This window comes from Oryzias latipes, chromosome 3, assembly GCF_002234675.1.
Source record: "Oryzias latipes chromosome 3, ASM223467v1".
In the NCBI taxonomy this organism is placed as follows: Eukaryota; Metazoa; Chordata; class Actinopteri; order Beloniformes; family Adrianichthyidae; genus Oryzias; species Oryzias latipes.
In genome coordinates this window covers 6,865,369-6,891,225 of record NC_019861.2, presented here as the reverse complement: position 1 = coordinate 6,891,225, position 25,857 = coordinate 6,865,369, and the positions used below count along the sequence as shown (strand labels likewise).

The 25,857-nt window shown below is 38.7% G+C and overlaps 1 protein-coding gene across 1 annotated transcript in view; it reads right to left on the bottom strand.

Annotated features, from left to right (window-relative positions):
* Positions 1 to 25,857, bottom strand: part of nell1 (neural EGFL like 1) — a 507,083-nt gene that overhangs the window by 416,749 nt on the left and 64,477 nt on the right. The window lies entirely within an intron of this gene.

Sequence of the window (25,857 nt, the reverse complement as noted above, 5' to 3'; positions counted from 1 at the left end):
ACAAGTCTGATATATTCTACCAAATTCTGATGTAAAAATTTGCCAATTTTCATCGTTTTCTGACAGAATTATTCTATTGAGAATTGTCGGTCAGCCTTTAGCCAATATAATTTCAACTTTAGAAAGATGCATGCCAGGCCTCTATAGATTTTGCAGGGGGTTTAAGTCGCGCAGAAATAAAGCTAAAGAAGGCTAAGGGACATTTCTCACATAAATTTCCTTCTGTTCTTGGAAAAAGCATCATGAAATTTCCAAGCTAGACTAATATTCTAAAAGCTTCTCAGAGCTGCATAACAAATTTTGCTGCATGACAGGGGTGTTCCTATTGTTTTGATCACTGCTAAAGAATCTGCACGTGCACACAGATGTGTCTTCTGTTCTGGTTGCCTGGTTGCAGTTTTCAGCAAGCTGCTCTAGAGGTTTCACACTGGCAGCTTTACATGACAGACAGCCCAGAGGAAAAAAAACCTGCAGTTGTCTCTGCAAAGAGCTTTTAAATCTCCCAAGGGTGACAGTAGCCTGCTTGGCCTCACACTCTGCCTCCCAACTGTCACAGCGCAGTTGATGGAGGGCCACTTCCCCCGCCCTACACTTCTTCAAACTGCAAGCTCTCTGAACAGAAGCAGACATTAGATCATCTCCTCTAATCCTCTAATGAGACTTTGGTCCGATTTTCATGGTTTGAAGTTAGTACCAGAATCAGGACTCTTTACTTATATCTGACTGACATCCCCGCAGCTCAAGGTTAACTTATAGAAATACATTTAATGCACAAAAAAACAACAAAACTAAATTCATGTAGAGTCAGCAACATTTATGTTATTCATTTATTTTTTACAGTGAAGCTGAAACCCTTCACAGCCATGATCAATACCAACACATCTTGGTAATGAGTCCAGCTCAATAAAAAGCTGTAAAACAACCTAAGTGAACTCAATTTTGTGCAAATGAGTTTTGGGATGGTTTCCCCACACCCAGTAATTAGCTCATTAACCCTAAAAGCGGAGGAGAATATTGTTAAAATGGACAACAATAAAAGCAGGGGTTCTCCATTAAAAGCAGCTGATGTGAACAATCTATGATTGTCATTAGCACCGACCACAGATGAAGAAAGTGTCTTTGGCAAAGAAAACCTGACCAAGTCCTTGTAAACGTTCAAAAATGATAAGGTTTATCTTTCAAATTAGATTTTTTAAATCGTTTTAACATTCAAACATGTTTTATCATGGCAAAAAATATTTGGAACAAAAGAAGCCTACTTACCAGAGGAGGAAATTAAATAAAAGTTTTATCTATAATTACATTTCATTGCTTTCATTTGAGGTTGTTAAGTCAATCCACCAATCTTTTCTATTGAAATGAGTTGCAGATTCTTATGTTAAAACTCTATTGTTAATCACCTTTAACTTTAATCAAATTTTAAACATGAAACAAAAAAAGTTTAATGGAGTTTAATGTCTCACGCAAAACGATATACCTAAATCAGGGGTCGGCAACCCATGGCTCCGGAGCCAAATGTGGCTCTTTCATCCTTCTGTTGTGGCTCCCTGCGACTTTGGAAAATAATGAGTATTTTATAATAATTAAATTTTATTTAAGTTTGTTCATCTGCTGGCTCCGTACGAAGCGCGTAACACGTCAAAACCAGCTTCCTTAATAAGCTCGTATTTACCGGCGAGAACTGCAGAGGTGATAGCAGGAGGAGACACGCGGTCCGGAGTGATCTTCTGCCGGCAACTTGACGTGCCACGGGACAGAGAAACTTTCTGATGACAGAGAGATGGCGCCAGTGTTGCCAGATAGAGTCACAGTTTTCCATCCCAAAAGTCATCTGAAAACCGCAAGACCCAGCCAAAAACCGGCCAACACAGCTTTTGTTGATGTTTTTTTTGTACTGGACTGATTTAGCAAAATAAAACATTTTTCTAGATAAAAGATAGTTCAGACTAATCATAAAATGTGTACAATATTGAATATTTCTTCAGCGGGCCGCCTTCTTCCATTCATTTGCTTAACCCGCTCTATCCCCGCTATAACCTGCGTCCGGCTCTTTCATCCTTGTGCTGTGCTGGAGCGCCCGACTATCGTTTTTTGCACTCTCTGTGTAGGACACACTGAGGAGAGCGGGGAAACCAACTCTCAGCTGCAGAGGATGTGAACAGGTGAACAGGTAGAGAGGAAAAGCAGGTGGAGAGGCGGAAGAGGAGCTTTGGCCTCAAACTCTATCAGAGAGATGGAAACACGGCGTCAGATTGAGACGCAGCTTTCACTGCGGGAGTTGAGACTTTCCCTGGGATGATTTTATGAACTCAAACATGGAAACATGATTACCAAGTAGAACTCTTCAAAATAATAAACCTGATCTCTACATTCTCCGTGTCTACCATGCATTGACAAACACATCCCTCCATGCAGTGATCAGACCGTAACTTCAGCTGGTGGCTCCGCCCACACGCGACCGTGGTATCATCCTTTTTAAAAAATCGAATATTTTGGAAACTTGGAAAAATGAGAAGCCTGATGGGACAACGTACGAACAATCATGACTTCTTGACGTTTAAGTTTCTTAAATTCTTTAGTGCCTATAGGAGAATAAATTATATGTTAAGTATATGTTTAATATGTAAATATGTATTTCTATAATATTGTACAATTAAGGGTAGGAATTACAGTGATCCCTTGCTATATCACGGTTTACTTTTCACGGTTTCGCTACTTCACGGATTTGGATTGTGCATTGTGTTCTGCATTCTGATTGGCTAAAAAGTCACTCCGCTTCTTCTCTTCCTGTGCGTCAATAACGTTGCAGTTTAATATGTACAGTACACGTACGTGAAACAGCTAGCCAAATTTGCAATACATACGTGCAAATTCTTTTGCAATTTTGAGTTTCTCTAAAACCCAAAATGTCGACAAAACGCTGTGGACCGACAAAAGCACCTGCAGCAGGACCCAAAAGGCAGCGGAAGATGCTATCTATCGCAGATAAAGTTAAACTTCTGGAAATGCTTAGGGAAGGTAAAAGCTATGCGGCTGTAGGTCGGCATTACGGAATTAATTAATCTTCCGTTCGTTCCATAAAGAAGGAAGAAAAAAACATAAGGACGACAGCAGCTATAAGTTTTAATAAGGATGCAAAAAGGGTTGCAACTGTCCGCAACAAGACCATGTTAAGGATGGAGTCTGCATTAGCTTTGTGGATTAATGACTGCAGGAAAAAAAACATTACGTTAGAGACAAGCGTTATCTGCACAAAAGCGAGAATGCTGTATCAAAACTTTGCTGAGAGTGACAGGGAAGAGGAGGAGGATGCCGGGCCATCAACAAGTGCTGTTCACGCAGAACCCTGCGCATTTAATGCCAGCAAGGGCTGGTTTGAAAACTTTAAGAAACGCTTTGGACTTAGAAATGTTTCTCTGCACGGAGAGATGGCCTCTGCAATGCGGCTGAAGCAGAAGCGTTCGTGAACAATAAATTCAAAGCGATCATTGAGGAAGGGGGATATAAACCTGAACAAATTTTTAACATAGATGAGACTGGCTTATTTTGGAAAAGAATGCCCTCCCGCACCTTCATCATGCAGGAAGAAGCCAAAGCCCCAGGATTTAAAGCTCAAAAAGATCGTTTGACTCTCGTTAAGTGCGGAAATGCTGCAGGTTTCATGATTAAACCAGGGCTTATTTATAGGTCTAAAAATCCCAGAGCACTGAAAAACAAAAATAAGGATGATTTGCACGTTTGCTGGATGTACAATGCAAAGGCTTGGATGACAAAAGCGCTCAATCTGGATTGGTTCAAAAACTGTTTTATCCCGCAGGTCAAGTGTTATTTGAGAGGAAAGGGACTAGACTTTAAAGTGCTTCTGCTCGTTGACAACGCCGGAGGTCATGCTGATGATTTGGCATATGATTGTGTGCAAATCAAATTTCTGCCGCCAAACACTACATCCCTGATTCAGCCCATGGACCAAGGCATCATCCGTGCTTTCAAGGCTCTCTATACGCGCAACACCCTGCAACATCTTGTTGACGCTATGGATTCGGATCAAGATTCCTCACTAAAGGACTACTGGCGTGGATACACCATCGCATCATGTCTCCAAAACATTCAGAGGGCCATTCAGGAGATGAAAACTGAAACTTTGAATGCCTGCTGGAAAAAACTCTGGCCAGAGGCAGTGCAAAACCCAACCGGAGGCTCGCTTGACGAGGTTCATCGCTCTGCCGTAGATGCAGCTGTGAATCTTGCAAAACAGCTTGGAGGAGACGGCTTTAATGACATGTGTCCGGATGACATAAACCCTGATTGATGCAGACGCACATCCGCTGACCGATGCAGACCTGGCAGAAATGACAACGCCACAAAGCGACGATGAAGGAGAAGAGGAAGAAGAGGACACAAGTGTGGCTAAAGATGAGGAGGAATGACTAACACTTGGTCGCTTAGCAACCATGGTGAGAATGGCCACTGAACTTCAGAGTAGCTCAAGAATGGGACCCTTTGATGAGCCGTTCATTACAGTTCTCCAACATAATCGATGGGGGCATGTCGGTGTATAAGGATCTTTTTGCAAAGAAGAAAAAAGAGCGACAACAACTGCCTATCACTATGTTCCTCTCCCGAACAAACACACCTGCAGCTGCACCGCGGGCTTCAAAAGGAAAAAACGCTGCAGAGCAGAGTCAGGATGCAGCGGCTCAGTATGAAGAGCAGTGAAAAAGACCGGAGTCACTATCTGTCCCACTGTACTTTTTTATTTTTTTCAAAATCATTTTAAATTTTCTCCCGTTTAATCCACTCGGGTCGCGGTGGGCGGGGCTAATCTCCGCAATTTAAAGCCTTCTGTTCTTATCAATGATTGAAATTATTATTTGACAGCACACTACAGAAGTTATTTGTTGAAAAAACGTTTATAAAGTACTTTTATTTGTTTAAAAAAAACAATTGCTTTAGCCTGTTAAATGGTTTGTTCTTTCTTTTCAATGTATAATAGTGTATTTCATTGTATAATAATTGTAAAAAAAATAAAGGTTTCTACTTCACGGGTTTTGCTTAACAAGGGTTCTATTTGGAACGTAACCCCCGCGAAAATCAAGGGTTTACTGTACACTCTAAAAAGAGTATTTGGGCTGTAGTTGAAAAGATGAACTTTTTTACATTGATCTAACTTAATTATTTAGTTTGGTGAAAATAAATAAATAATTTTTCATTCAAGTTAATAATAACACTTAGTTGTCTGACATAGTTATTTTAGTTTCAATCAACTTAATTCAATTAAGTTGGTGTCACTGTGGTGTGAAGCTGTCAATGCGTCATGACATCATAACGTAAGGCAGCGAAAATAATCATGGGATACCATTTTCTTTGCCTTTCTGGGCAGATTGGGGTTTAAGTGTGAGTTTTTGTTCAAGTGTTTTGTTGTCTAGCTGTTTTACTCTGTTTTAACTGGTAATATAAACTGTTATGTTTATTTCTTTCTGCACCATGAGTTGATGACCAACCCTCTTGTGCGGTAAAACACCGTATGTCCCAATATTAAAGACAGAGTTTATGACACGTGAGTTCCTGCCTTGTAATGTGAGACATTGCTGGGCACTCATGTCTTTGATATGGAAATTACAAGGACTATTGGTTGAAACTTTAGAAAAATGTGTCACATTAAGTTGTATGAACAAAAAGTTTTAAAAAGTAACAAAAAATTTAAGTTGTATCAACATATTAAATTGAGTTGGATTGACAAAACATTCAGTTGAATAAACTTGATCCAATTACGTGTTACCAATTGAAGAGATTCAAGTAAGTTGGATCAATGTTTATCTTTTTAGAATGTAATAGGATTTTTCTTCTACCTCACTTTCTGTTTATTCTGTTATAACATCTTTTTAAATATTTTATTGTGAAAATAAAAAGAAATCCAATCAAATCAAATTACCTTGAAAACCAGGAAGCAGGTCCTGTTTTACATTTAAAGATATGTTACAACTTTGCAAGGTTTATTGAAAAAACTGTAGGCAACATTTGTCCAAACCACTGCAGCACATTTAAACTGGGGCACAAAAGACAAGCAATTTGAATTATTTTGTTTATCAGGTTTTGTCAATGAAGAAGCTTATTCAACTTACAATAAAATAAGTTTTTCATCCATTATAAATGACTTAAACAGTAGGCCTGCAGAGTTTTTCTAGGCTAATTGGTCCACATAGGCAGGACTAAAAGAGTTTTCCATGACGCAAACTGTTCCTTCAATCAAGCACCTCATTTCAGATCAACCAAATTGTTTAATGAAAAAATAGTTTCCAGAATCGCAGACATGTGGGTAAATGACTTAACGCTGAATTCTTAAACTATATCACTAAATCTGATATTTTCAGAATATTTTCCAAGTTTTATTTCATGTCCAATGGATTTAAAAAATATTTCACCTTAGTTGTTATAATGTAAGAAATTTAAATAAACAAGCAAAAAGAGTTCCGCTAGGAAATACAACCAGCCTCATGCCTCCAATACTGCTCGTTACTTTTGCAAATAATCCAATTGACTATTTTTCTTCAAATGATTCATGGATTTAAGGATTTATGGATTTAAGGATTTATGGATTTATGGTATTATGGATTTCCTGTTTTTCTGAAACAAAGAAGAGAATTAAATTTGGTGGATGATAAAGTAATAAAGTAATAAAGTAAAAATCCGTCAGATGACAAAATAAGAATAAAAAATTAATTGTTTAAACTGCTTTCAACAGTTGGCACTACTGGGTTTTAAAAAGGACCCCCCCCCCCCCCCCCCCCCCCAACGTCACTATCTTATTGGTCAAAGTTCAGCGTTTTCATGATTTAGCAGTTGAAATTTCAACTGGTTGAATTTCCAGCGCACAATCAATGAAAGCCAGTTTTGTACGTAGAGCCCAAAACTGGACTTAAAAACTTGTGGAGCGATGCATGAACGTGAGCCCAAAACGAGGGATTATATGCATTTTCATAGACTTTTCATTGAAGGTGGCCACTTGAATGTGAGTTGATGCACCCTGTGTGAATGTAGCTTCAGATGAGCTTTGGCAGAAAATTATGTTTGAGTTATTCAAAAAGAAATTTTTACATAAAACTACACGAAAAAATGTTTTTTTTCAAATAGTGAGATCTGGCCTTTCTATTTTTCAATAAAAGCAAACTGTGGAACAACCGATGGTTACAACCTACACCCACTTGCTGGGTCTCACATAAAATAACCTCAAATTATCTTGAAAAGTCCCTATAAAGGACATGTTTGCATCAAATACTTCTTTCAGTTGCAGCTGGCTCACTGCAGGCAATAACTTTCCTCTGATACATAAAGAAACAACCTTAGGGATAATAAAATATCTTTTTAAAAGGGAAGTTTTCTTCACCTAAAGACAAACAATTTTGGCAGCTTATGTCATATAACATTATTGTAAAGGTTTGGATCTTTTCTCTGTGGTTGGAGTTTTCCACCACATATCTTTTATTTTAACTAAAGCTACATTTGCATGTCAGAGAAAACAGAATAAAAGTCATAAAAAACACATTTTAAATATTGGGAAAAAAACATTGTTTTGTGTTTCAAGTCAAATTGGTGTTTTATCAAATAATACTACTCAAAGATGGCTGATTTTTTAAACGTTTAAAAAGCACGTTGAATTTAATGGCTTCATAACATGAGATGTTGTCAGGTTGGAATTGTTGAAACAGTCTCCAAAAAGCCCTACATCCAATCTTATTGAATCTATGCCACCAAGGATTAAGCCAGTTCTGAAAGCAAAAGGGTGTCCAACCTGGTACTAGCAAGGTACACCTAAAAAAGTGTCTGATGAATGTACAGTATGTCATTGTTTATTTGTCGGCAATAAATGATAATAGAGTGTGTTGTAATTATAGGAAACCGTCTGAATGACGATAAATGGTAACATGATGCCTCTAATTTTGTAATTAATTTATTAATTATTAAATACTATGAAACTTGTAAATATTAGGGATACTACAATACTTAATACAAACCCGAACCGTACGCCATTATTAACAATTTTCTTTAAAAAAAAGTATAAAATGGAAAAAAGCAATTTTTTAAGTATTACTCTCAGTACAATAAGTTTTTGCTTCTCCACATTTGCTGTTTTTCTATTGCTTTATTAGATGTGCTAGCCCCATACCAGAAATTCCTTCTAAATAATAATGGATTAGATTTATCTGTGCTTTTGCAGACGCTCAAAGCACTTAAAATGTGTCCCTAATTCATTCAGTCCTCGTCATACTTGGTGATGGTAAGCTACTGATGTAGCCAAAGCTGCCCTACGGCAGACTATCAGAGTCTTGGCTGCCAGTTTGCGCCTACAGCCCCTCTGACAATCAATAACTGGGTAACGCTTTTTTACAGTACAGTACTTACAGTGTACTTATGGGGTATTTACATTGTCCTTTTTATGGAATTTACTGGGTACTTACAAGGTGTTTACATGATACTTTTCATGTGACTTACTGGGTACTTACATGGTACTTGGTGTGTATTTATGTGGTACTATTTGGTTCATACGTGTGTGGTACGTGTGTGGTACTTACTGGGTATTTATAATATACTTATATTTACATGTTGTGTAAAGGTGTCTTTTGTGGTACTTACCATGAGTAATATTCAAGTGAACATACCCAGCATTTAGTACTGAAATTACCATGTAGCTGAGGGGAAATAGGGCTGACTTTAAAGGGGTAGTTTCTGTGGTAAATTCATGGTAAATACCATGAAACATATGAGTGCAGACTTAAATTCAAGGTACTTTATTTGCACTTATCTTGTTCTTACATGTGATAAGTACCACAAAAGACACCTTTGCACAACATGTAAATACCCAGTAAGTATATTATAAATGTCCAGTGGGTACCACATAAGTATGAACAAATAGTACCAAATAAATACACAGCAAGTACCATGTAAGTATCCAGTAAGTCCCATGAAAAGTACCATGTAAATATCACTTAAGTATACTATAAGTACTGTACTGTAAAAGAAAGCGTTACCAACCGATTAATTGCCGAGCCTTATTTCTAAGTGCTTCACACACTGGAGAGTAAAAGAAAGAGACTGGGCTATAAAAAGAAAGGATTGAATATAAAAGAATTAACCATGGCTTAAAATGCAAGTATTCTAAAACATTATCAATGAATTGAAGAGTTAGACTAAAACTAAAAATGGCATGTCAAAAGACAACAGTGCAACTTTTTCTTGCCTGTAATCATAGATTTATGTTTCCTGAATTGATTTTCTCTGACATTACCCACAGATTGTGAACCAAAGAAAATAAAGCCTGAAGTGGCTTTGTCAAATTGGCTGGAGTTAACTTCACCCAAATATTCCAAAAATGGGTAATTGGGCAGGACTGAGTAAAGTAAGAGTTTTGTTACATCCACAATCCTGCTTTTAAAAAACAAAACAAAATGTGCTCTTTTTCTATAACATAGGGAAAATATGCTGAAAACTAACAGAAAGGTGTGATCATACTGGTGATCTATGCAAAATAGCACAAACACCTAAAAGGTAGAACGTGTTCTTTAGTAGTTTACACCCAGATAAGAGAAATATCCTAGGAAGCACATGAAGGACATGAATGTACAAACACAGTTGTGCTGTCAGCAAGTTTAAATCTAAGATGGCTTGACATGCATTTGAAGAGCTCCTCAGCTGGTGAAAAATTCATACGACCGAATCAATAAAACATTGATGATTCACTTCAACCTTTCCTTCCTTTTGCAAGAAGCTAATCTGACTGTAAACACTTTTCAAGCCCTGTATGCTCTCTCATGTTTGTATTGGTGTGCTGTTATTTGTCACTTATCTGATGGGAAGAACTACATTCTGCAGGCAGGCTCTCATTGCATGTCCTCTGACAGAGCTAATGGCTCTTTTCTGCAAGCCATCAAACTGAGTGCATTTTGACTTCTGTAAATAAGAATGAAGCTTGGAGAGAAATATAAGCCAGCCACATGGTGTACAGTCATCTGCTGTCACTATAATAACAATAATGAATAAAAACCTTGTTGGAGGTGCATTACATGATGATTTATGGACTTCTCTTTTGATTGCTTTCCAAATTGCAATTGCAAGCAGCATGTTTGTTATTATGTACTATGCACATGCAGATACCATTTTAATGTTGAAATGTAAAGATTAAAAAAAATGTTTTAGTCAAGAAAGGAAACAACTTGGATGACTTGGTACAGCTGCTCCCCTGAATAGGGTTGTGCCGATGGACGATATCATCGTCCATCGTGATGGGTGACTGACATCCCAATGGAGAGACCACCATAGTGATGCCACGCCCCCGCCATGTTGCGCGTCGACACCATAAGCCGCGGTTACATGTACAAAATATCTTGATGGGATCAATGGTCGGATTAGAATCCAACCGTGTACATGGGCCCAGAAAAATGTTTTCAGAATATAAAAACGTTCACTAAGGTCACAATTTCGGTCGGAATAAATCATTCGCACATGCGCAGTATTCGCACATGCGCAGTTTGAAAACCGGAAGGGGATACAACTTCCGCCGAGCGGCTTTTTTTCCAAACTTTATTGAATGTAACAATTCAATACAAAACGATAACAGCACCGAGCGGCTATATATATTGACATGTCAGCTCGGTAAAATACGAGATGATCTTCTAAACGTGCTTTTAATAATGTTACGGTTATTATCAAACACCTGTTCGCTCATCATTTGAATTTTAATCCGTGTGGTCAGTGCTTTTTCTGAACGGAGCCAGGATTAGCAGTATGCTAACACGGGCTAACAACATTAGCTTTGGGTGGCGCTGCACGTAAACGTGTAAGAATAACATCAGCCTTTATTTAGTCGGGACACGACTGGAAACACAAATCCACGTGATTGTTTGAATGTTTTGTAAGGACTGAGCGACATTTCTGCTTTGATGCTCAAACCGCTGTGTGTGCTGACGATCCGAGCTGTGCTCAGACACACGTTTAGACCCGGTTCTGAGTTCGGTTGCTTGTACCCCTAGAGCTGCGGGACGGATTGCAGTCTTAAATCTCCCACACATACCGCTCATGTACCCCCCCCCCCCTTCCCATCAAACACAAAGCTTTAAGTCCGCGCTCCGCCGGTCCACTTCACTAATTAAGTGCGGGAGCGACTACACTAATTTTCTATCTTGCTTGTTACTTTTTCTGTTAAAGTCACTTCCCTCAGTTTATACTGGATCATCGCGGATTAACCATTAGTTGGGAAATATAATGAAAAAAGCAAAATAACGAATAGCAGTTATATAAGAATGAAAAATGTAAAAATACCCCCCCCCCCCCCCCCCCCGACGATGTCATCGTCCATCCCGATGGTTGACAGCAAACATCGTCAACGGCCAAATTAGGGGACATCGCCCAACCCTACCCCTGAATAGTAGATAAATAGTCTTGATTTCAAATGAAAAGTGCATTTAAACAGTTAAGGATGACTACAGAAAACAAAAATTAGCATTTCTAAACATATTCCTTTGTTATTTCGCACTTTCATTAGTGAAAGAAACATAAAACTCCCAATTAATCCGCATGATTTTAGGCTTCCAGTTGTCCAGGTAGCAAATTGAGATCTTAGACTCAGCTTGTTAGTGAGGAAAACAAACCTGTCCAAAAACCAAATCATTTAATTTTCCTAAATCTCCGCATGGCCAACACCAAAGATCTGGGAAATGGAAGCAAGATCATTACTGCTCAGCTTATGGATAATATTACAGTTAGTATGATCATCCACAAATGCAAGAAACAATGACCCCCTGCCCAGGTTCCTTCCAATTGTGACCCTTGAAAGTTTCAATTTTCCAAAGAGAAATCACAATGAATCCGTTGAGAACTTAATTGGAGAATCTTGTTAATGATCTCAAGGCAGCTGGAATCCTAGTCACCAAGATAAACTTGTTAGAAACACTATGTCGCACAGGACTACCATCCTGCAGCATATTCCCTTATTCAGTTCAAGACATGTGCACAAGTGAAACACGGCAAAGTCTTTTGGTAAATGAGAACATAAATCAAGCTTATGGGCATGAACATAGTTGTTGTATGTTGAGGATAATGAATGCTGTCTAAAATCTAATGACAGAAACTGGAGATGAAAATGCAGGAGACTGGGGTTGGTGGCAGAAACTAAAACATTTTATAAAAAAAGCTGAACCGTGACAAAAACCATGGAAGCAAGCACCACTTAGTATTCTTCTGCTGGAGGGCTGAAAGATATTTCGATTTATATACTTGTCACACAATATGCCAATCGTGCATGAGCTGTGCGTGATTATTGCTCTATTTATGTGCAATTAATTAGTGATTAGAGCTTCAATTACGCAATTTGAATGTGATATGTCTGCCGTATGCAAGATATCAAAGTTATGCATTATGTGGACTATATGCAAGTTATGTATATGCGTGAAAAGTCCATTAGGCATACATGGACATGGATGGAACGAACGGTCATGTAAAGCCACAAATTTGTGTATCCATCTCGAAAAATCACGCACATTTGCGGACGATTCACGCAGTAATTTCATATAAATTACCAAACTACGCTTAAATTGCATAAGTCTCAACTGACCATTCAACTGATAATTTCATGTAAAGTCACGTCAACCCTCGGCAGACATCTGAGAACATGGACAAATTGTGATGCATCTGTCAAAATTTCAGAACCACAACCTTTCTCACTCTTTTCCACATATAACCAGTTTTAATCCACAGACAGTGTGCAAATTGTAAAATGGTGGCTGTGTGACACACCCCAAACATGTTTAATCAACTGTAATAGCGTTGCAGTGGTCTTTTTTTTTCTGCAGAGCAGCAGTAGTTCATCTTAAAGTCACCTCTGAGTTTTGGACGGGACTGTTGGTGCAGAAGTCACCCTCTAAAAATATTCACTTATCCCTTTGTTTACACTGTTTCCCCCTAGTTTACACCCCATTACTACACCAAGCTAACATTAGCAGAGCAACAAAAAGGGCTAGCAACCTTGGAGCTATCCAGCCAAAAAGTTTTAATCCAGATGCCTGCTCAGATGAGATAAACAAAGACCTGCAAGGATCTATTTGTCTACAAGTCTACATTAGAATGGAGCAGAGCAGGGAGAATTTTACCCACTAATTTCAGATGCTGCATCATAACTTGGAGCTTTTTTATCTGCTCCTGATCTATGACGATTTGAATAAAAGAAATACTCGGAAATGTAATTTATATACGTTGTTTATCATGAGAAAGACATTACAACATTTTAAAGACACCAAAAACATGATTTTCATTGGTGTGGATTTTTAAAGTTGCTGGTTATCCACGGCTGTCTGCTTAATTACTTAGTTATAGTTAATTAAGTTACTTAAAAATTAGAATAAATATTTTTAAGTCAGTTCCTCTTTGTCAGATAATCTGTTTCTGACCCTAATAGTTTCTCCCTTAATTTATAGTTTTGTCACGTTTAAGTGTAGCTACTTATGTCGTTTTTTGAGATTATTTCAATTATTTGGTTTATGTCACAAGACAGGTCTCCTTTTGTTTTAAGTCCACCATCATCCCAGAAAATTAGAGGTACTAAAAAGGTGCGCCAAACCTTATGTGAGAATCAGCTTTGCCAGCCAATTGTAATAACAATCTGTATTAGTAAAGTAGTCCAACACACTAATGACAAATGCAGCAAAGAAAGGCTCGAAGCAAATTAAGATTAGTGACCAGAAATAATTTTTTGAGTCACCATATTTTTAGCATTGCCAGCAATTGCCAACGACGGTTTAGTAAACAAATACCTACTTAAATGAAAATGACATTAAAAAAAAACTTTCAATAAATAAAAAAGAGCATTTTGTTAAGACATTTTTAACTGAGTTCTTCTGAATTGTTTTTATTTTTTTCACTTTTACTGATGTGTACCAGTGATTAAACAGAGCGACTAATAAAACTACAGACTGATTATTCCTTTGTCGATGGATTAACATAGAAAATTAGCAGATGATATAAAATGCTTCCCCCTCTGTGTATCCCTTTTCTGATTAATTTGTCTTTTACGATATCATAAGGAAAGTGTACACATTTTTGAAAACACTAAGCAACAGTTTTGCCTGGGTTAGAGTTGGGATTAATTTTATTCTAAACATTTAAGATCTAAATCAGCAATTAATATGGGAACAGACATGTACGTTTAATACAAATGTATTGAGATCAAGAAGAATACATGCACTTCCTAACATGTAACACTTAATCTGAGGACAGACTTTATATGTGAAAAAGTTTTAGACATGATTCAAACAAATGTTTTAATTATCAGCTTTACTCTGTGCATACTGTCCCTGGCCAGAGTGAAAATTTAAAAGTTGAACGGAGAATTATGCTGGTGTGGTAGGGGATTTTGGTGGTGTAGTTTAGATGGATCTACAGCATTTTAGTTATGAAACATAAATTTAAAAAAATAGTAAAAAAAAATCATATCAGAGCTTTGAATGTGCATGCAAAAGCATCGTTAATATTTAAGGCTTCAAATTTTTTGAAAGCTTTAGGTTGTACTTCCAAAGCTAACAATTCATGCTAAAAACAGATCTTAGTTTGGAAATGACATATACAAATTTACAATGAACACTATTCCATATATATAATACAGATTATTTATTTTATCACAAAGTGCTTTAGGCTAGAGTAGGGATAGATAGGGCTGTGACGGTAACCGCATCACCGCGCGGTGATGAGGTCGTCACCGCATCACCGCACTTTTTTTTTTAAGTTTTTTTTTTTTTTTTGGAAGTTTTGCATATGGTGCGTGATTGGAACTAAAATAAACACATGAAACATGATTCATCTTTGCTGATAATTTACTTTCTATGCTAGTCCTGTGTTCAGACATAAAGGGTTTCTATGGGAAACCTTTTACCATTTGTCTGGCAGTCATGATGAGCTGAGCAACAAACATTTCAATGCTTGGATGACTTCGGTGACGCCATTGGTATGTTTATTTCAATTTCATTTCTAGTCTGATATTTGTGGGAACATTATTCAACAAGTGAAATAGTTAAATGGCACAATATTTGCAAAAGTTTAAAATAACAGTACATTTCTGACAAACATTTCTGATATCTGTTTAATTATTTTCTGTTTTATTTCAAGGTTATCAAGCTCTCATCCATTCTTTGTTGAAAATAAAAAGAAGTTAAAATGAGTGGAGTTGTCCAGCGTCCTCCGTTGTCTCCTGAGCCATTCGAGTTGGGCAGCATTGAAAATGAAAAGAAATAACTCGACAATCACTCTTCTTCTTCTCTCCTCGTTGCACCCACCTGCGCGCGTGCGGCTGTCAGTGTCTCCAGAAGCACGCGGCACGTGCGCACTCTACTGACACACACACACGTGCGCTGTTTCAGAAACACACACACATCCTCATTATATAAAAGAAGTTTCTGTCTTGCGAGGAAATAGGACAAATGTATTTCGTTCTAATTATTCATTTCCATTACAAGCTGCATGCGTTCTTAAGTGCGCGACAGGCCGCCCACCGGAGGATTTTGTGTTGGGGGGGGTATATTACTGTTCTCCTTCACTCTCTAACACCAAACATGAACGTGCGCTGTTAGATTTCTATGAATATCACTACATTTTTTGTTTGGGAACTATTTTGTGCAGCATAAAGTTATGTGTCATAGGCGGAGCCTCTTGCCCCGCGTTCTTCATGGGTGTCAGGCTTCATGGCTACCAAAAAAGTGACAAAGTGTCTGCAGCCTGTTTATTACTGGGCAATATATAATATTCTGAGAAGATGTCTGTACCAGAGAGCACAAGTGAAGGCTCACGTGCACCCAGAGAGCAGAAGAATCAACACGCACCCCCAACACACGTGTGCGCGCTTCTTCCTCCTAGTCCTGCACAAGACGCACCGCGCTCACAAAGTCACACCTACATAGTTAGTTCATTAGTTAGATAGGTAGTAGTTAGTTGTTACTGTTATTTGTTAATAAAGAATAGTACGTTGTAGGGCTGCACGATATGAGAAAAACTTGCGATATGCGATGTTGGTGATTAATATTGCGATAACGATATAATTTGCGGTATATGAACAAATAGCAAAACAACCAAAAACATAATTCCCATTTCACTGCAACAGTTTAAAAATTATACTCCCAATGACCCTCGTCGACGTAGGAGGCAAACATCAAACATAAAAGGGCTCATCTGATTGGTCAACAATGTAAATGGGTCCTTCCGATTGGTCAAATGCATAAAGGGATTTATTTCATTTGTTCAATATTTCAAGCTGCCATGAGTTTGTTTTAGCACATTTAAGGTAACCATTTATTGCGATTTTCGCCGTCTTTTGCGGTATGCACATTGCACAGCTTGATGTTGCGATAACGATAAATTTGCGGTATATTGTGCAGGCTTAGTACGTTGTAATTGTATCTCGGAAACGCCTTTGGAGACGGCTTATGGTGGAGAAATGGACATTCAATTCCCTAGCAACAGCTCTGGTGGACATTCCTGCTTTCAGCATGCCAATTGCACTCTCCCTCAAAACTTGGGACATCTGTGGCATTGTGCTGTGTGATACAACTGAAGATTTCAAAGTGGCCTTTTCTTGTGGCCAGTCTAAGGCACACCTGTGCAATAATCATGCTGTCTAATCAGCATCTTGATATGGCACACCTGCGAGGTGGGATGGATTGTCTGGGCAAAGGAGAAGTGCTCACTATCACAGATTTAGACAGATTTGTGAACAATATTTCAGAGAACTGGTTATTATGTGTATGTGGAAAATGTTTCACATCTTTGAGTTCATAGCATAAAAAATGGGAGCAATAACAAAAGTGTTGCGTTTATATTTTTGGTCAGTCTATTTCCAGAGAGGCCACAAAACTGGTAAATATGTCATAATTAATTCTCCACTAGATTTTTGTCAACAAACAAATTCTTTTCTCATCTGGATCAGGATGTTTTTGGGCAAAAGCTGCGTGTTTATTCTGGAATGTCTTGCTACATTTGAGACTTTGTTGTTTGCTAATTCCTCATTACATATTAATCATACTGGTAAAGTCGTTGAAAGCAAACAAATCATCCCAGGTGTCATTAAATTTACTGTATTCTTCATGAACTTCAATTTTCTCAAAATTCCTCATCGTTGTCCTACCTGGGTCGGAACATTGTTTGTATTGTGTTGGATCAGATAACACACAGGCAGGAGTCGTGGCGGTGACCCAGGTCGATAGTCACTACATTTAATTTTTTTAACCCAAAAATCAGCCTGTTATTTTTTTGTTTTGTTTTTTAAAGTTATTTTTTCTGTTTACTGTGGCTCTAGGGACGAGCAGCTCGCCTGATTCTGACCCGATCCTGGTTCAGACCTGCTCACAAAAATACAACAGTTAGTGGACAGACGACCCATAGAGGTTCTGCATGATGAGGCTTTTATACACTTCTCATTCAACGTGTAATGTCTTTTTAGAGGTCATCACAGACATTCAGGAAAGCCTGGGCAGGACCCTCCACACAGCTTTATTACATATTACTATTTTTTCTATAGTGCTTCTTGTGAGAAACAGCTGATCTCTGACTCAGACTCACAAACAGCCATTCCCCATCCTGTCAGCAGCACTGTTCACACAGCTATTTATCTCAATTAGCCATGCACTGCATGCTTGAAAAATATTGTGTCAAGATAAAGCTGGGTGAATTTTTATGTCTTATTATATCTGTGATAAATCACCCTGATTCTAGAAACTTCTTTGCAACCATGTCATTTTCTGTTGACTAAAGCAACAAACTGGGAAATAGCCTCATCATTATGCCATCATACTTACTGCAGACTCTTTAATCCCAAACAGCAACAGGCCTGACAGCCAGAGACACATGGTTTACCTCTCTGTGAGCCCTGCTGCCTTTCTTTATCCTTTTAAAAGGAGGGGATTAGATAAAAGAAAAAACAACAGGACTGGGGCAAACAAGTGGCCCAAACTAGGCAGCATGCAGAGCAGAGCCAAGAGATACAATCAGAGCAGGACACGCATAGAAAGATAATGCAGCCGATGGCCACCCAAGGGCATCTGGCTATTCTTCCATCAAATACCCTTCATACCTCAAAGGTATGAGGCAAAAACAATCGCAAGACGTTTTACATAAATGACATTGTGTTGGTCTGAGGTCTCATTATGACAACGACCCCTTCCTGTTTCCTGCAGTTACAGCTGTAAGAAGTGAAATGTATTTTTTGCATTGTTCCAACAGAAATGCTGTCTCCTAAAACTTGTGTGTTTTTACAAAAATACTGAGTACTAAATGTCAAATCAGCGTGTTATGATACATTTATTTAATAGACTGTGCAATCCAAATACACCACTTGTTGTGCCACAATGTGTCTTTCTGTCAGAAGGGGGAACTAGGCGGGTTAACGAAGGGATAAGCAATTATGATTACAGCCAATCGGAGCCAATGTTGTTTTACACACATGCCAGAGCACTGCAGTGTGCACAACTTCTTCCACCTGTTTGGTGTTTATGTCCTAGTGTGGGACACACGAGGACATGAACACCAAACAGGTGGAAGAAGTTGTAGATACAGCAAGTTCAAAGCAGCCCAATAAAACGTTGGCATCTTCTAGATGGAGATACAAGAACAACCTCCAGTTTGATGTATTTTGTTATCAGTAGTTACACTTACTGTAAACCATTAGTCCCTTGCTATTTTATGGTTCACCTTTCCCAATCTAGCTGTTGTTCTGATTTTATTCAGTGCTGTTTTTCATGCTTTTGTTGTATGTGGAATATGTAGACTACTTTGTAGACTATTGTCAGTCAATTTTTTCCTGTCATGTTTCTTGTGCAGAATGCCTTCAGTTTGCAAAATTGACACAAATCTCCAATCAAAGCAGATTTTTGTTTTTATTCCATAATACTGGACTATTTTTCTATTAAGGTTTGTACTTTGAGAGTTTAAACAAGAAAGAAAAGTGTGAAAATGATCATGTCTTAAAAAAATGTAGAAATTGTGTAGTGAGGAGATTTACAGCCTTAAAACTTCTGTAATCCTTCTTTGTGGATTTCAGCAACCGTGGGGTGTTTTTAGAACGTTAAAAGGGCTGCAATAAACAAAGGAACACTGCACTGTAGGAATTCCTATTGTTTAAAATCCAACTTTAATCTTTTTTTTAATCTATTGTAAAAACCTTACCAGTGGTCTTTTGATGATGACAATGGAGTTTTGCAAAAATAAAAAAATAAACTGTGATGTTTTACAGTAGTGGCAGTAGTTCATTAGAAAATCGCCTTTAAGTTGTGGGTGGAACTGTTGCCGCGGAGTAAGCCCACCCCAACTTTCTATCATTCCCCTATTTAATAAAATAATAATATTGGCACTTAAAATAGCTGCAGTTACATGAACAAAAGTATCAGAATAAAAATGCATCATGCAAACACGTCATTCGAAATACTTTCAGACTACTACGCTCAGACTACTTCAGATCAAAATTTCTTTCCGTTGCTCTAGCGATAGAACCCTTGGCTATTGCTATTTGCAATAACTTGAACATTAGAGGAGTGCATCGATATGGGGTGGAGGCAAAGGTCTCATTGTATGTAGATGACCTACTTCTCTATGTCTCTGACATCAACCGGTCAATACCTGTGATATTGAGTCAGCTATCTGATTTTAGGAAGCTATCAGGATATAAACTTAATTTGAGCAAAAGTGAAATTTTCCCCCTGAACTCGCGTATTAATGCATCTTCCCTGCAAAATTTCCCTTTTAAAGTGGCAAATGACAGCTTTTTACATCTTGGAGTTCAAGTGACAAAAAAAACCACAAGACTTATTTAGAGCAAACTTAATCCCCCTTTTGTCAAAAACGAAAGAAGATTTTGAACGCTGGTCTTTGCTTGAGTTGTCTTTAGTAGCACGCATTAATTGTGTCAAGATAAACATATTGCCTTGCTTTCTGTATCTATTTCAGTGCTTACCTATTTTTTTGACTAGCTCCTTTTTCTCCCAAGTTGATTCTCTTGTGTCTGAATTTCTTTGGGATAAAAAAAATTCACGACGGTCAAAGCACTATTTACAGAGGCCCAAAGTGCTTGGAGGAATGGCCCTGCCTAATTTTAGGTATTACTATTGGGCATCCAACATAAGAATTTTTAAAAATTGGTTAAAATCCAGAGCTTCTGCCACCTTAAGGCCTGTTCACACCGGGACGAATTTCGCCGGCGATTTTCGCCGACGTTTAACGCCTCGTGACTAAACAAAGGGCACCAACGAGAGTGTGCACACCGACGCGAAAAAACGCCAGGCGTTAAAGCGTCAAAAAAAAAAAAACGCCTCGGGTTCGTTTTTTTTTCGACGCGTCGCGTCGAAATCTACTCGACCAATGAGAATGGCGCTTTTGCTCACGTGTCTGGAGCTTCTGAAGTTACAGTAAAACACAACTTGGGGGCGCTCAAACACAAAACTGCCTTGCTGAGCACACATACCAGCGAAGAAGATAGACGCCAAGTAGCGTCTACATAGCCGCGAAGCAATAATGACGGACATTCTAAAATATCCCCGAACCAAGCACCAGTTGGAGCTACTGATGCTTGAAATATTCATGTTTTCTTTGTTTGATTCTGACAAGCGTGTAAATACTTGCTCTCTTCTGAGTGAAAAGCGACTTTCAGAAGCGTAAAGTTGCGCAGTGCCACCTTGTGTACAGGAGTATTTCTGTTTTACATTAAGCGCCATCTAATGTCAGGGAATGAAATTTCATGTTCACTCCACTCATCGTCAGCGAAAATCGCCTGGGTGTGAACACAAAAAAAGTGGCGAAAAACGCTGGCGAATAACGCCTGGCGAATATTCGTCCCGGTGTGTACGGGCCTTTAGACTGGTTAACCATGGAGTTGAACTCGGTAAAGCCAGAGTCTCTCAATTCGCTGTTTTATTCTACTATACATTACCCAGTAAGAGAATATTCTAAGAATTATATAGTTAAAACATCTCTTAAGATTCTGACTCAATTTAAGCGTTTTTTTGGATTACAAATCTACTCGCATAATGCCCCTTTAGCAGCTAATCCTTTCTTTACGCCATCTCTTGTTGACAACGTCTTCTTAAAATGGGCCGATCTTGGTTTAGGGACCTTTAAAGATCTGTTCATTGACGATGTTTTTGCCTCTTTCCAACAATTTTCAGAAAGATTCTCCCTCCCAAAGCAACATTTTTTCAGATATTTACAAGCCCGCAGTTTTGTTAATAGTACTTTTCCTTCATTTCCTTTATTTATCTGAAACCTCGACCATAGTTTCTTCACTCTTGCCTTCTTTTTCTTCTTTGAAAGGGTCCATTTCTCTTATTTACAATCAGATATCAGCTATCCGGTCGAAACCCTCTGAGTGCCTTATTTGCTTTGCTTTGCTTTGTTTGGAATTTTTACAGGGCCACCTGACCTATTAAAATCTCAAAAGGACTCCCTCGCCTTTATGACTCTTCTTGCAGGGAGAGTAATTCTGTTAAAGTGGAAATCACCACACTCCCCATCATCTTCGCAGTGGCTCAAGGGTGTTCTGTACTTCCTCAAGTTGGAAAAGATAAGAATGACATTGAATGGGTTCTCTGATAAATTTGAACAAAGGTAGCGTCCATTATTCCAAACGACACAGCAAATACAATTCTATTCTTTTCCAGAATAAGTCACTTCTTCTGGGGGCTCCCTTTTGTCTGATTCTATCTCATGGATTGGTTTACTTCTTGCTTATTTTAATTTACTCTTCTGAGAAATCTGGGCATGTGTTAAGTTACAATTGTTGGAATCTATTTTCTAAAGCTTTAATAGAGAGGGTTGGTGCGGTTTTTATTTTTATTTTTCTCTTGATTTTTGTTGTTTTTGTTTTGTTTTCAGTTTTTTATTTTATTTAACTTATTAAAGAATAGAAGATTGTGCAAAAGTACTTTTATTTCGACTGGTGTCTGTGAATTGATGGACATTTTGTACAATTTCTGCATAAAACAAAGTTTGGGGAAAAAAATAAAAATTCTTTCCGATCAAGATAGGTGGGTTATGTCAACTGTTGATCCGATCGTGGTACATATAAGCAGTTTATTCCGATCGTGGATCACTGCTGTGCTGGCTTTGCATCATGCATAGACGGTGTGGAGCTCCAGAGAAAGCTTTGGAGCGCAAACAGGACCGGTCGCCTGCTCCATGCGAAGCATGTTTCTGAGCACAACAGCCTTACTCATAGATTCGTGTTTGCGGGCAGGGGAGGGTGCTTCGTTAGGGTATGCCCTCCGGATGAGGTTTCGGACTGCAGTCCATCTGGCCGCTCTGCGTGATCGAGCCGCCGAACTCGTGAGAACCATGTCTCCCGGGAGGATTGTGTCTCCGAGCAGAGTAGGGGCTTTAAGACCGTGTGTGAGCTAACAGAATGGAGAAATGCCACGCAGTCCTGAGAAACCATGTAAACAATCATGTGAATTCATTTTCCATTGTGTCCAGACAAAATAAAGGCTGATGTTGGACTTCCGGTTTGGCGAGCATGCGGTAGGACGTGTTTTTTTCTGCTGCCCACTACTTTTTTCATCTTAACTCCACAAACGGACGTCTACAACACCTAACAACATTTGAGCAGCCAAAGAAATCTCCTTGCTTCTATTCTGTCCCAAAATGCCACCCAAGAACGCTAAACAGGCTGAAAAAACAGCAGAATCATCTGATCACTGCGCCTCTGCAGCTATTAACAGAGCAGACATAGCAGCGTTGCTAGCCGAACAAATGCCGGCATAACAAGCAAAAGAGCTCCGCCGCGGAGCTAGTAGGAGCTATGTCCGGTGAATCGTATGGCAAAGTACCAAGCCTACGTATCATAAATCTTGATATTTTTTTTATATTCATTGAGACAATAATACATTGAATATTCTTGTTTTCCTTTTTCCTTTCTTGAACAAATGTGGGTCACAGAAAACTGGAAGTTACCGCTGAAAGCGGCTTTTGCGGCCGGACAGAGAGCATATCCGTGTTTATGAATGATTTATGACGGGAATAATTATTGCGTTCGAACGAATTAATTCGTTTGTTCGCACGAGTTAATCATTTCGAGGGAACAAAATAGTATTTCCAGGGAATGCAATATTATTTTGTGGGAACGAAATAGTATTTCGTACGAACAATATATTAATTTGTGGGAAAAAGATATTGATCTGTGGGAACGAGATATTTTAATTTTTTAATGTCAGGACACAGGTTCCGTAGTTAATCTCTAATGCCTATTATAAAAAGTTTCATTCAATAATTTCATAGTTTATTTGGAATGGTAAAAAGGAATGTTTACGTAAAGAACATTTGTTGAAACCAAAGCAGGAAGGTGGTCTAGGTCTTCCCAATTTTCGCTACTATTACTGGGCTACCAATTTGTGCTGTCTTTCCTTCTGGGGTAAAGATTCAGATGGTGCTGGACCAACATGGGTAAAGATGGAAAGACTTTCTTCTAACCCTATTTCCCTGCTACATGTAATTGGGGCATCTCTTCCTCTAAGTAAAAACTTGCCATTAAGCAATTCAATAGTTAATTCTGTTAAAATTTGCTTACAATTTAGGAAACACTTTGATCTGTTAAGAATGAGCTTACTAGTCCCAATTTCACCTAATGGTTTCTTCCCACCTTCAGCCCAAGACTCTACATTTCTCAGGTGGCAACAAGGACTGAAAACTCTTGATCATTTATTCCATGAAAATAAGTTTGCATCTTTTCAGCAGATATCTGATAAGTACAACCTTCCAACTTCTCATTTCTTTAGACACTTGCAGATTCGTCACTTTGTTTCAGTCTCCATCCCAGGGTTCCCAGACAAACCTCCAAACATTGCAATGGATGAGATCATGATTTCTGATCCCCTCAAAAAGAAAGACATTTCAGCAATGATATGCCTGATTTCAAGTCTAGATACAACTTCAATGTCGGTCATTTAAAGGGGTTGGGAGACTGATCTTCAAATTAAGATCAGTGAATCAGAGTGGGACGATGTTTTGAGAAAGATTCACTTCTCCTCAATGTGCGCCAAGCATAGTCTTATTCAGTTTAAAGTGGTTCACAGGATTCACCTTCATAAATCCAAATCTGCAAAAATTTACCCAAATATCGACCCTATATGTGACAAATGTAAAACCGGAGAGGCTGATCTGATTCAAATGTTTTGGTTATGTCCCAAAATACAAGTTTTTTGGGGCAAAGTTGGTGAAGCATTGACTGCTGTATTTGGAACTAAAGTGTCGTGTGCGGGGGGAGGCTCGAAAGCCGGTAGGACCCAGTAGCAGAGGCGGAGGCACGAGGAGTAGAGACTAAAGGATTTAATGATAACAAAAACCAAACACAAAGCGCTGCAGAGCAGGTTTTCAGAACTAACAAAAACTTACTTGACGTGGCGAGGAACATGAAACATGGAACGTGGCAAGAAACAGCATGACAAGAAAACACCATGACAAAGCTAATGGACCAGCACAGGAGGAAGGCAGAGACAAGACTTATATACGGACAGGGCAGACAAGACACAGGTGGACACGATCAGGGCTGATGGGGACCAAAGGAAGTAAAACTCAAGAAACAAGACAAGACAGGACCTTTCAAAATAAAACAGGAAACAGAAAACAAAACAGAACAAGAACTAAGACGAAAAACAAGACAAACTCAAAACCATGACATAAAGTTTCTTTAAATCCACTATTCCTTTTTGGGGTTAGGGATAAAACCCCAAATTGCCTACTAGGGGTCAGGAACTAATTGTTTTTTCACCCCTTCTGGCTCGACGCCTAATTCTTTTAAAGTGGAAGGATGTTGCTCCACCCACAGTGACACATTGGATTAGGGGCGTGCTGTACTATCTCAAATAAAAAAAAAAAAAATTAATTATACTGTGAGAGGTTCAGAAAGAAATTTCCTTGAGACATGGGCTACGTTCACACTGCAGGGCATAATGCTCAATTCCGATTTTAAAAAAAAAATCCTTTTGCAAGGCCATTCTCATTTCCAATTAAATGCGAATTTTTGTGATCTCCTGTGTGACCGTGAAATTACCCAGAAGTGACCTGCATTCACATAAGAGTACTCAACGGTGAACGACGTTGCTCGTTGTTTGCGGAAGTAGCTAACCTTGACAATAGATGTCAACAACAGTGTCAGGTTGGGGGGACTGGTGAGCAGGAAGGACCCCAAATGCAGAGACGGGAGCACAAGGTTCCAGGGCAAGGGGTTTATTAAACAAAAAGCGCTGCAGAGCAGGAAAACAAAACTAAAACTCACTGTGGGGATAAACATGGAAACATGGCAGAAGACAGTCATGAAAGAGACATTAGAGACTTTAATGGACCAGCACAAGAGGAAGGCAGAGACAAGACTTATATACAGACAGGACTGACAAGACACAGGTGAACATGATCAGGGCAGATTGGGACCAAGGAAGTAAAACTCAAGAACATTGACAAAACAGGAAACCTTTCAAAATAAAACAGGAAACAGAACTCAAACATGACTAAAACAAGACAGAAAGCAAAAACCAATAGAAAGAAGCCCAAACCATGACAAACAGTGTTGTCAACAGCGGAGCTCTTTTTGCATTTTTACATTTATTTTCACAAAGGAGCCAGCACAATTACAATCTTCTCATTTTAAGAAGGCATTGGAGCCAGGATCGTCTGTACCGTCTGTTGTGGAATGGGGATGTGTATGTGTTGGGGCCACGTGTGTGTGTGTGTGTGTAAGAGACAAGAGAGGGCGCATGCAGCGAAGTAGAGAATGAGCGGGGCAGAGTGGGCGCACATTCATGTTGTGTGTTAGAAGAAGTGTGAAGAACATAGTGATATGTAGTTGTTATCGCT